Source organism: Megachile rotundata, chromosome 7 (assembly GCF_050947335.1).
Source record: "Megachile rotundata isolate GNS110a chromosome 7, iyMegRotu1, whole genome shotgun sequence".
Classification (NCBI taxonomy): domain Eukaryota; kingdom Metazoa; phylum Arthropoda; class Insecta; order Hymenoptera; family Megachilidae; genus Megachile; species Megachile rotundata.
The window spans coordinates 11,522,056-11,535,579 of NC_134989.1; the positions used below are offsets into that span (position 1 = coordinate 11,522,056).

Here is a 13,524-nt window from a genome sequence, read left to right on the forward strand (position 1 = left end):
ACCTCCACATGACTATATCTCCACATCTCTATAACTCTACATGCCTATACCTCCATATGACTATATCTCCACATGTCTATCCCTCCACATGCCTATACTTCCACATGCCTATACTTCCACATGCCTATACTTCCATATGCCTATATCTCCACATACCCATACCTCCACATGTCCATACCTCCACATGCCTATACCTTCACATGCCTATACCTCCACATGCTTATACCTCCACATGACTATATCTCCACATGCCTATACCTCCACATGCCTATACCTCTACATCCCTATATCTCTACATGCCTATACCCTTATATCCCTATACCTCTACGTCCCTATATCTCTACGACCCTATACCTATATGTCCCTATACCAATGCGTCCCTATATCTCTACATGCCTATACCCTTATATCCCATACCCCTATACCCCTACACCTCTATACTCCTAAATCCCTAAATCCCTAAATCCATAAATCCCTAAATCCCTATACTCCTAAATTCCTAATTTCCTATACTTCAAAATCCCCAAATACCTCTTCCTCTTCACCTAGCCTTCAATCCCCAAATTCCCATATTTCTAACCCTCTAACCCCCCATATCCCACATCTCCACATCTCCATAACCCTATACTCCAATATCCCCAAATTCCCAAATTACCAATCTCCTAAATTTCCAAATTTAACAGCAAACTCAATGATCCCTGTTACCTCCTCGTCACAGCATGTCCACATAAATGGACTTTCGTTGTATCGCCGATTTTGTGCCATCCTGTATAATCTGTTACAACAAAGCTCACGGACCGTGTACCAACGCGAGAAGCGAACTTTGCTCGCATTGTAGACCGATAAAACGTCGAAATGGGTCAGAGCCGTGACCTTTCCTACCGTTCGAGGATGTTGGCTGTGTTGCTTTCGCGTTTGGCGACGCTTTTAAAAAGCATCCGACAAATCCCGTGACCGTTGCCACGATAAACGTCCACGTTCGATCACGTTGCGCGTACAGCACGTTACGAAATCCCGATCTTTCGATCGAATTATTATTCTCGCTGACCACTGTTATCGAACGGAAAATGCGTTCGTCGGCGAGGTTAACACACTCTTTTTAATCATTCATCGCTGAAGATGAATGGCGTGCAATCGATATCTGTTCGCGGTTGCACAGAAAGCTTTTAACCCTATGTCTATCGTTTACACAGCGATAATCTACGTATAATTTTATATTTCATTGCATCTTTCGTTTTTGACGTTTTATGTATTGCCTTGAACATTGTGAACCGGCAATATAAGGTGTGGTAATGGTATTAGATGGAAATGTTACTAGATCTTGTGAGATCAATTTTCTGAGGTATATCTCAGATTCCTGGATCTTTAAACATTGTATAACTCAGGCTGAAAATTCCCTAGATCTCACGTTCATGAAATCTAGAAATTCCCTAGAGTATCACACATCTATATCATAAGTTACTTAGGTCCATTATTAACTATATATAAATCTTTTCTAGGTCCATATCCCTAGATATAGCATCACAGAATACCAAAAATACCTAGATGCAGAAATGTTCAAGTTTCATATCTAAAAATTCCCTAGATCCACTAGTATCACCTACTATAGAGCAAAGAATTATGTATCTTCGAGTACCAAAAATTCCCTAGATTTCCAAATCCTCTATCTGGTGCCCTTAGATCTAAGAAAATCCCTAAATACCCAAACACCCTTATTTCGTGAAAACTAAAAAATTTCCTAGATTGCCTCACACGTAGTTCCACGTATCCCTAGATCTAAGAATCCCCTAGATTTCCATATACACCGTTCCCTATATTCCTATATCCTACAAATTTCCTAGATTTTCATATACACTGTTCCCTATATCCCTATATTAGAAAAATTTCCTAGATTTCCATATACACTGTTCCCTATATCCCTATATCAGAAAAATTCCCTAGATCCGATTAATTCCCTAGATTTGCATATACACTGTTCCCTATATCCTTATATCAGAAAAATTCCCTAAATCCGTAAAATTCTCTGGATCCGAAAAACTCCCTAGATAGAACTTTGAAACCGAACAGATGTAATAATAATAATTACACTTGAATCTCGCAGGTACAAATCGTTTCACCTGTTTTCCCGGTTATTCATGACGAACCCGATTCAAATGGAGAATGGATATTATCTCGAACAAGCAAGGAACATCGAAGCAATCGAGACCACGTGCAGATGCGTATCTTTTCAGCAGCCGTCCTCGAGGGAAGAGGATGCGCCACCAATGACGTCAGTGGAATGCAGAAACTGGCATAGCAAATTGTAACTAATATCACGCAATCTGAGATCCATTCGGCTCCGTGAGATCGTGGATTTTCTTTACAAGAGATATCGAATAATTTTTACTTTGTACGACTTTAATGAGTTCGATATCGACTGCGCAATAGTCGACACAATCGTCGATGACATCTTTAATGCATCCTATTAAGAAGTGGAACGTATTGTAGCCATCGGAAGATATGTGCAGCAATTTCATTTGTTTAATCTTCGATGTGCCATTTTGTGGCACAGTTTATTGTTGCATTTTTGTTAAATGTTTGTTGATAGAAGTCGATATAGGCAAGATAACGGCGCCATCGAAGTATGACGATATCGAAACGTTTTTTCAGTAATGCGGCTTTTATCGCGCGGTCTAACTCGTAAATCGGCGATTCCAACGTGGCGACCCGCGGCGTATTTTATTTTTATTCGCGTGTTCAGCCTCTCTTTTCCTCGCTGAAAAGCGGAATGCGCCGTCGTTGAAAGGTAGAAAAGTTCGCTGTTGAAAAGCAGGAACGCTGCAAACCGGAAAGTATCAACGGCTTATTTTTCTTATGTTTGCAACATCCACGCTCTTTGTGTTCTTTGTGCGGTGAAATTATTTTTGTTGCCGGCCGATTATTAACTGGGATATCGTGTTAAATCGGTAGCACCGGTGGAATGTGAAGTATTATTATGGACTATTTGTCCTTCATCCTACGTTTTTCGTCTGTATCTAAATGTTATTTTATGAATCAAGCTTATATCGGGATCCCTGTAATCTTAGGTCTCAACATCTCTTCAATATCATTATGATTCTGTGTGGCGTTAGATTTTTATTTCTTTTGATCCACGTAATCCTTGATCCTTAGATTCCTGTATTCTTCGATGTTTTATAGATCTTTATGTCTATGGACCTTTTTATATTACTGTGCTACATATGTACCTGAATACCTGGATGCGTACATAGGTAGATCCATACATCAGATCCATACCTCTACATTTCTACACATTATACCTACCCATACCTACTCAGGTATTCCTTCACTCCTATATCCCTAAATTTTACATTGGAAAATCCCTGGAATACCACAACTTTTATTGCTGCATCCTTATACCATTATAACCTTGTATCCCTAACAAGTCAGATTCTTAGATCACTACAACCTTACATGCCTGTATTTCAAGATCTTTATAATCATCAATACTTCAGTAATACTTCAAATGAAAATTTCAAAGGCAACCCCAAATTAATTATGGCAGAATTGTTAGTGAATACCAAGAGATTCGAGTGTGTTTATCTGCTTGAAACTGTAAAGCTTGAACAACCTGAGAATTTATAGTGGGCGGACCCATGAACAAGCGTGACGTGAAGGGATAGGGAATGGGGGGAAAAATGGACCCACGGTTCTATGGCTTCTACAAAAAACATGTTGGTCGGATTCTAGGAGGATTTGTTCAGATATGATACACCTAGCCTGACCTAACAAATGTCAATAATAAAATGTAGCCCTAATCCATCATTTTGACCGGTCCATAAGTCTAGTGTTAAATAGAGATGAGTAGATTCATGTACTTCAATCGTGAGTATGGTTTTGCATTGGAGACGTGGATATGTCTATGTATCTCAGTTAAGAGTATATGTACATATGGAGTTCAATCATGAGTATATTTACATATGTACCTCAGTCATAATACGTTCATGCACCTCAGACATGAGTATATCTACATATGTACCAGTCATGAGTATATCTACATATGTACCTCAGTCATGAGTATATCTACATATGTACCTCAATCATGAGTACAACTACATATGTACCTCAGTCATAATATGTTCGTGTATCTCAGATATGAGTATATCTACATATGTACCTCAGTCATAATATGTTCATGTACCTCAAACATGAGTATATCTACATATGTACCTCAGTCATAATATGTTCATGTACCTCAGACATGAGTATATCTACATATGTACCTCAGTCATAATATATTCATGCACCTCAAACATGAGTATATCTACATATGTACCTCAGTCATAATATGTTCATGTACCTCAGACATGAGTATATCTACATATGGACCTCAGTCATAATATATTCATGCACCTCAGACAAGAGTATATTTACATATGTACCTCAGTCATGAGTACATCTACATATGTACCTCAGTCATGAGTATATCTTCATATGTACCTCAGACATGAGTATATCTACATATGTACCTCAATCATGAGTACAACCACATATGTACCTCAGTCATAAGTGTATCTTCATATATACCTCAGACATGAGTATATCCACATATATACCTCAATCATGAGTATACCCACATATGTACCTTAATCATGAGTATATCCACATATCGCAGTCATAAGTATATCTATGTATCTCAGACGTGAATACACCTATGTATCTCAGACATGAGCACATCCACATATCCCAGATATGAGTAAATCTAAGTACTTCAGTCATGAGTATATCTATGTACCTCAGACGTGAATACACCTATGTATCTCAGACATGAGCACATCCACATATCCCAGACATGAGTAAATCTAAGTACCTCAGTCATGAGTACATCTATGTACCTCAGATATGAATCCACCTATGCACCTCAAACATGAGTACATCCACATATCATAGCTATCAGTACATCCAAGTACCTAAGTCATGAATACACCTATGCACCTCAGACATGAGTGCATCCACCTATGACAGACGTGAGTACTTCAGTGCATCTACATCAATCACAAGTACATCCGTCAGTACACCTACGTCAGTACTATTCGTAACAATCCAACGTACATTCACGTATAATTAAATATCAATAAGATATCGATAATCGATAACAGTGGGTGAACAGCACGCACGTAGACGTCGGACAAAAGGGAAAGAGGACGGTCGCGTGAATCGGACAACGTGGATCGGGTCATAAAGGCGCGTTCGCACGGCGCCGAAGATGCGGCGCGGTGGCGGCGATCCCACTGACGCCGCCGACGCCGCCGCGTGCGAAGTAAACGATTTGTCGGAGAGGTCATTGAGCCTGATAGGGCGCGGCCGCCATCTTCCATAACGTTAAAACCACTTCTGGACGACTTTCCTAGCGACACGACGCTTTTGCGCCACGTACCGACCACAAACGATTTGTACGCGTTGCTCGCCTCGATTAGTCTGTTTAACGCGTCGTCGGCCAGCGTGTTTAGATCAGAACTGATACGATTACGGCCTCCCCTTAAGATCGTTCCGATCTCGACAATTTTCATCTCGTTGCTGCGATTCTTTCCACCCATACAAATCTGCCATGTGCTCAATTTTAGATTTGTTTAAACGGTGACACCTCCAATCGTATTCACAGATCTGTCTTCTTGTATTATGTAATCTTGAGCTATGAAGATTATGTAATTTTGAGTCATTTACCCCCACATATGTTAAACCTTCTTTTGTTACATTTGAGAAAGTAACTTCGATTACTTTATAATAACGAGAGGAAGATGTTAGGTAAAGTCTCATAAAAATGATGTCCATATTTTGTTTTTGTAATTGCATTTATTAAGAGCAGTTAACAATCTTTGGAACCTGTACATCGCAATAGCTTGTGACTAATATTTACAGCGAGACGCGTCAAAGATCAGACACATTGGTAAACCGAGTAGTTCTATGGCGGTAAATCCTCGACATAGCTCCTGATTGAACGCAAACGATGGCATCGTTATTCCACAGCATTATGTGCGTATACGTACCAGCCAATCGATGGAACGGGCGTACCAATTGGCCACAGGCTAAATGTCGACCAATCGGTCGTATCAACAATTTCGTCGATTAATTCGAGAGAAACGTTCGAAAATCGTTGAGAAATTATGGCGGGGGATTGCTCGAATCGGTGACGAGCCTCTGTTAACCTTATGATCGATTGATCGATCACACGGTTGTCATAGAACGTTATTAATTATTCGATGTAATATTTATGTGTAATATCTTGCGTTGGTATTATTTTTGTTGGGATTTTTGGGGGTTTTAGAGGTTTGGGGTTTTGGAAATTTGGAGAGCTGGGGTGTTGGAAAATTGGGAGATTCATGGATTGGATATGTGGAAATATGGAATTTAGGAATATTGGCAATTTTGTAGGTTGGAAATTTGGGAATTTGGGGAGTTGAGTAGTTGTATAATTGAGGATTTGGGAATTTAGAGAGTTGGGAGTTAGGGAGTTGAAAATTTGAGAATTTGGGAATTTAGAGGGTTGGACATTTGAGAATTTGGGAATTTGGGGAGTTGGGAGTTAGAGAGTTGGAAATTTGAGAACTTGGGCATTTAGAGGGTTGGAAATTTGAGAATTTGGGAGTTAGGGAGTTGGAAATTTGAGAATTTGAAAATTTGGGGAGTTGGGAGTTAGGGAGTTGGAAATTTGAGAATTTGGGAATTTAGAGGGTTGGAAAATTGAGAATTTGAGAATTTGGGGAGTTGGGACTTAGGGAATTGGAAATTTGTGAATTTGGGAATTTAGAGGGTTGGAAAATTGAGGATTTGGGAATTACAGAGTTGGAAGTTAGGGAGTTACAAATTTGAGAATTTGGGAATTTAGAGAGTTGGAAAATAGAGAATTTAGGAATTTGAGGAATTAGAGGTTAGGGAGTTAGAAAGTTGAGAATTTAGGAATATGAGAATTTTGGAGATTTGAGAGTTTGGAAACCTTCCAATTCGATTATGTGGAACTTTAATGATTTCAATCTTCCTCCATTCACAAATCCACAAAGTCACAAATATAAAAATCCAAAAACCTGAAGAATCTAAAAATTTGACCCCAGAAGACAAAAAAACATCCAACAAAAGAATTTAAAAATCAAAAAATGTGAAGACAATAAAATAAATTAAGACATCCAATAACAAAACATTAGAAATGTTCGAAAAACAAGCTTCCGAACAATCGGCGCAATTTGAAGGTAAAAACGAGCCAACGAATGATCTGGCTAATGCTTCTACAATTGGAGTCGATAAAAACCACTCCATTAGCGGTTAGCAATTATTCATCCGAGGTATTGAGGGCATTTGTTCAGCGGATCCGATTGAAACGGGGAAAAATATCGATGAAATCTTTTGAAGACCTTGTTGGGTTTAACGTTAGGGGAACTTGCTGATGGCATGACGGAATTTGTAATGGAACCGGAAGAGCATTTGGAATCGTGTAATTTGAGTCGTGAATAATTTTCAGGAATTAAGTTTCTTTGACTGAAAACAATGGTTTATCGAATACAACTGGGGTGGAATAATTATTCTTTGGAAGATTAATGAATGCGGAAGAAATGAAGGATTTGTTCTTATATTTCATTTGTAATAAACGAGATGAACAGTTGATATACTTATTTACTACTTTCGTCTTATTCTATTTTATTTTTAATTTAGAAGTACAAAATTTTCATGTTGTTTAAAATCAAAAAAAAAACTTGATTTTATATTTCATTTCTAATAAATGAGATAAATAATTGATATACTTATTTGCTACTTTTGTCTTTTTCTATTTTATTTTTAATTTAAAAGTGCATATGTTTTAATGTTGATTGAAATCAAAATAAAAAATGCTGTTTTAATTAACAACCTAACAAAGAACATAGTGATTCTGAAACATCATAGTGATATTGAAACACAAGCTTACATAAATTATGACAGAATAAATTATTTAAGTAAAGAAGTAAATTGTCCAAATTTTTAAATTGTCCTAACATAACTTAATTAACAATATATGATTTAATTAAATTATTTGACTAAAAGATAAGTCTATGATTTATTATAGTAACACAAAAAATTGTTAATAATAATTAGATAATACTAGCTAATGTTAATGTTGTCTCAAAAACGATATTTTTAGAGATTAATTTCATAGTGTTTTGTCGTATCAGATATATATTACCAACACATAAGCACGCTTCTAAAAAGAGCGTCGCGAACGAACGTCCGCAATGCAAATGTGGGTGAGACGATAATGTTACTTCCATATCGAAAAAAGAAAACAATAATTGCGTCACGTTTTATTATCGTTGTACATTGTAATAGCGTGAATGAATTCGAGTCGAGCCGCCTGCCCGTGATCCACGATTTCCACGAAATCGAACGTAACAGCTCTATCGCCGATTTGCGTTTCATTCGCAAACAGAATTGTATTTCAACAATACAACATGCTCAAAGGTTTCAACAAAATAGCGCAATGAAACTTAAAATTTATACCTTAAAATGGCGCAATAAAACTTAAAATTGAAAACTTAAAATGGTGCGATAAAACCTAAAATTGAAAACTTAAAATGGCCCAAAGAGAACTTAAAATTTAAAACTTAAAATGGCTCAAGAAAAAACTTAAAATTTAAAACTTAAAATGGCCCAATAAAACTTAAAATTTGAAACTTAAAATGGCCCAAAAAAATCTTAAAATTTGAAACTTAAAATGGCCCAATAAAACTTAAAATTTGAAACTTAAAATGGCCCAAAAAAATCTTAAAATTTGAAACTTAAAATAGCCCAGTAAAACTTAAAATTTAAAACTTAAAATGGCGCAATAAAACCTAAAATTTAAAACTTAAAATGACCCAATAAAACATAAAATTTAAAACTTAAAATGGCTCAAAAAAAAACTTAAAATTTGAAACTTAAAATGGCGCAATAAAACCTAAAATTTAAAACTTAAAATGACCCAATAAAACCTAAAATTTAAAACTTAAAATGACCCAATAAAACCTCAAATTTAATACTTAAAATGGCCCAAAAAAGACATAAAATTTAAAACTTAAAATGGCTCAATAAAAATTGTTTAATTAATAATTTGTCTAAAATTTGAACAGAAATAAATCGTTTTACCAAAACTTTTAAAACAAGTTTACTTATTTTAAACTTGTGAACTGTTAAACTTGTGAAACTCCCTGAGAGAGACATTCTGAACGGTTTTTTTTTTATTCAATTTATTGCAAATTTACTTGCGGAAGTTGTTACGGTGATTCCACAAAGAGACCGAGAAAATAAGAAAAACAGAAGTTAATTTAAAACGTGGAACTCGTCAAGGTACAAGCCCCAACGTCCGAGTAAATACAGCTTCAACGACCGACCTCGTGCCATCGAATAGAGTTAATTACTCTTTTGTCGTGTACACCGTGTTTGAGAAGTTTGCAAACGAAGACCCAGTCCGCGTATCTAACAATAAGCATGCAACGCTTAAAGATATTTGTATAGTTTGAGCGTCTCCGTAATTAAGCCAAAATTAGAACATCGTGATCTTAATTAAACGAGATCTCTGTGCTAAAATATCGTGAAGCTGTTTCAATATCTCAAAGGTGGTTAATACCGCGGTAAAAATGAACATGTGTAGGCATATTGAAATTCTCGTTAAGGTTACGAATAATTTACACGTTAAAGCCTTTGATTTCATAGGTTATGTAATTACTGTGGTTGCTCGAGTCTGTTTTCGATTAGAGTTTGTGTATGTGAGTGTTACAATGGAAGCATGTGTGTATTGGGACGTATTTGCATGGAGAGATTTTTAGACTACTAGATGTCTAGATGCAGTGATGAATGTGGTCTTCAGGTACGTTTGTTCACAAATACTTTTGTTACAAAATATGTGTGTCTCAAGTATCTTTGATTGTGGGTACGTATGTACTGAAGTATGTGTTGCAAGTACATTTCAAGTACCTACATATGTCGCAAGGATTTGCGATAAGTACATATGCTTCTCAAGTATTAATACTCTCAGGTAATAATATTCTCAAGTATTAATACTCTCAAGTATTGATACTCTCAAGTACTAATACTCTCAAGTACTAATGCTCTCAAGTACTAATACTCTTAAGTACTAATACTGCCAAGTACCATTACTCTCAAGTACCAATACCCTCAAGTACCAATACTCTCAAGTATCAATACTCTCAAATTCCAACACTCTCAAGTACCAACACTCTCAAGTACCAATACTCTCAAGTACCTATACTCTCAAATTCTAACACTCTCAAGTACCAATACTCTCAAGTATCAATACTCTCAAATTCCAACACTCTCAAGTACCAACACTCTCAAGTACCAATACTCTCAAGTACCAATACTCTCAAGTACCTATACTCTCAAATTCTAACACTCTCAAGTACCAATACTCTCAAGTATCAATACTCTCAAATTCCAACACTCTCAAGTACCAATACTCCCAAGTACCAATACCCTCAAGTACCAATACTCTCAAGTACCAATACTCTCAAGTACCTATACTCTCAAATTCTAACACTCTCAAGTACCAATACTCTCAAGTATCAATACTCTCAAATTCCAACACTCTCAAATACCAATACCCTCAAGTATCAATACTCTCAAGTACCAATACTCTCAAGTACCAATACTCTCAAGTACCATTACTCTCAAGCACCAATATTCTCAAATACCTATACTCCCAAATACTTATACTCTCAAGTACTTATGTTCTGGAATACCTATATTCTCAAGTACCTAAGTACCAAACTGCATACCTTCCCAATTACCTGCACCTTGAAGTACCTATGTTCTCAAGCATCTAAGTACCCAATTATCCACATCCTCAAATACCTGCGTAATTACCTACATCTCCAAGTTCCTACATCCTCAAGTATGTCCCCATATACCTACATCCCCAAGATACTTCCACTGATAAATATCTACGTCATATGGTACTTGGTAGATACCTCCTCCTCGATGTAACCAAATAATTCGGAACAAAAATATATTAAACAATGAACATAACGCAATAATAATTTGGGGAAGTGGAAAATAAAGAGCTGAAATAGGCAAATGATTCTAAATAAATAAATAACGAAATATGTCGAATTAAATAGGGCCATTTGCACAGTGTCGGTGAACGCGTTAAAGCGTCTCGAACCAGCGACACCTTGTCGTTCTGATAAAACCAGACAACGCAGAAACAAACGCGATCCCGGGGTTTCCATTGTTCGCGACGGATACTGGACAGTTTTGCAATCATGCCGGTCGTTCGCGCGTGCAACACGATTATTTGTCCGCGTTTCGCTGAAAAATACAGAAACAGACGGCACGGCGATAACTGGCCGCAACGGAAGATAACGGAAGCAGAGAGAACGGCGGAGAGAGAGAACGAGAGACGAAGAAAAATGGGAATATACGCGGGCGGATGACTTAGTGAACTGCATACGATGCGCAACCGCCGATACAGTAGCGTCATTCATCTCGGCCGCGGAATATAGGGAAGCTTATCTCTCCTGGCAAGAACAATGTACTCTCTTGGTGTGCTCGAACGAACAAAAGAATCTCGCGAAAACGAACCGTGGAATTCGACGGGGCAGGCTCGAACAGCGTTTGGCTATCCGTTTTATTTCCAGACGCGTGAATTTCGACAAAAACGTGCCATATATCAAAATACACGTATGCGTCGTTCACCTTTTTTTTGCCAAATTTAAGGTTTTCAATGGACACTCGTTATATTGCCATTCTTGTACGGTCTTTTACACGTATGAATAATTCTCTTACATACAATGCGTGGCGATATAACAAGTAGTGACGTAGCATGTGGCAATATAACAAATGGCGGTATAGCATGTGGCGATATAACAAATGGTGATATAACAAATAGTAACGTAGCACGTAGCAATATAACAAATGGCGGTATAGCACGTGGCGATATAACAAGTGTCGATATAGCACGTGGCGATATAATAAGTGGTGATATAGCACGTGGCGATATAACAAGTGGTGATATGGCACGTGGCGATATAACGTGAAATAATCTAACACATAACAGTATAGAGAGCACAGTAATATAGCGCGTGGCGATATAATGAGCGCAACAATATAACGCACGGCGATATAAGAAGAGCACCGATGTAGCGCACGGCGATATAGAAAGAGTAATAATATAATTTGCAGTGATATAGGACACGAAACAGTAGAACACGTGGCGATATACCAAGCGCAAGATATAGCACCCGGCAATATAGATAGCGGTGTCATATAACTTACAGCAATATAGATAGAGCAACGATATAATACGTAACCATATAACATGCAATTAGCGATCTAACATAATTTAACATACGGTCATCTAACACGTGGTGATATAACACGTAGTGTATGATATATGACTTACACCCAAGCTAAGTTAGTACAACCTTGCGTTAGATTGCCACTGCAAACTTGAAAATTGGGGTTGGAAGTTTACAAATTCTAAATATCTGAATTTCTAGATCACTAAAGTTGAAAATGCCTAATAAAAAATTTTAAATCTATCACGTCATCGTGACAAGTCAACGTGAAGAAAATCAAAGTACATACAGAAAATTCTTTCAAATCACCAAACAAAATCAGTTCGTTTTCGAGACCTAAGAAAATAATTTGTAGACCGTTTGTCCGTCCGGTACGTATAAATATTTACTCGAAAGTCGAGATCGTGGAGAAGTACTCAGTGGTCTGTGTTACTAGCAACGATTCATCCGAAGCACCGAATCGATTGAATGGCTGCCGTTGAAACGGCAATTCTCCTGTGGACACGACTGTCAGTGTTCTCCGTCAAAAATAGAGCCACGGATTTCCGTGCGCTGAATTGGTAAATATTTTCGCGCGGGGCACGACTCCGATCCGAGATTGTTCAATAATCGTCGACCCGTTTGTTTCGCGAAAGAACGCGCACCACTGATCTTGGCCTCGCCAGTGTCGTGTTACGTTCCTAACGAAGGAAACGAGACTGTTACGATTATTGATATCGTTTGTGAACCCGCGTAAAATTGGCCACCGTTTGCGAAGAAGGTGAAACTTCGTTGCACCTTTCAAACGATTGGCAGTAAGCCACTAACATGGTTCAAATTAAGACTCTATGATTGATGTATTTTAACAAATGATTTTCGACCGAATTGGGATCACAGTCGTTTCGAGTAAACTTTAAATTAAGTGCGGTTTAAGGAAGATAATCTTTAGAATGAAATAAAGAGGTTATAACAAAAAACGGTATCTTAATAATCGTTCGTGAAACACGAAAACGCTGGACAAACGAAACAACCGTAACGCACTGAGAGTCGTATCTGAAGTCTTTTCCCGCATCCGCGCCACAAAAGTGGTGCGTGTCAGGTCTAAAGTTCAGTTTCGGTTGAACAAACTGTATCATCCGTGAATCACGAAAAGTGATCAGAATCGTTAGGTGACGCTACGTTCTCGGTGATAAAAAGAAAAAAACTGTTCACGAATCAACGCGACACTACGAAATCCCACGAATGGGAAGTA

At 37.5% G+C, this 13,524-nt stretch overlaps 1 protein-coding gene across 1 annotated transcript in view; it reads right to left on the reverse strand.

Moving 5' to 3' along the window:
• zfh1 (Zn finger homeodomain 1) overlaps window positions 1–13,524 on the reverse strand; it is a 28,331-nt gene that overhangs the window by 13,620 nt on the left and 1,187 nt on the right. The window lies entirely within an intron of this gene.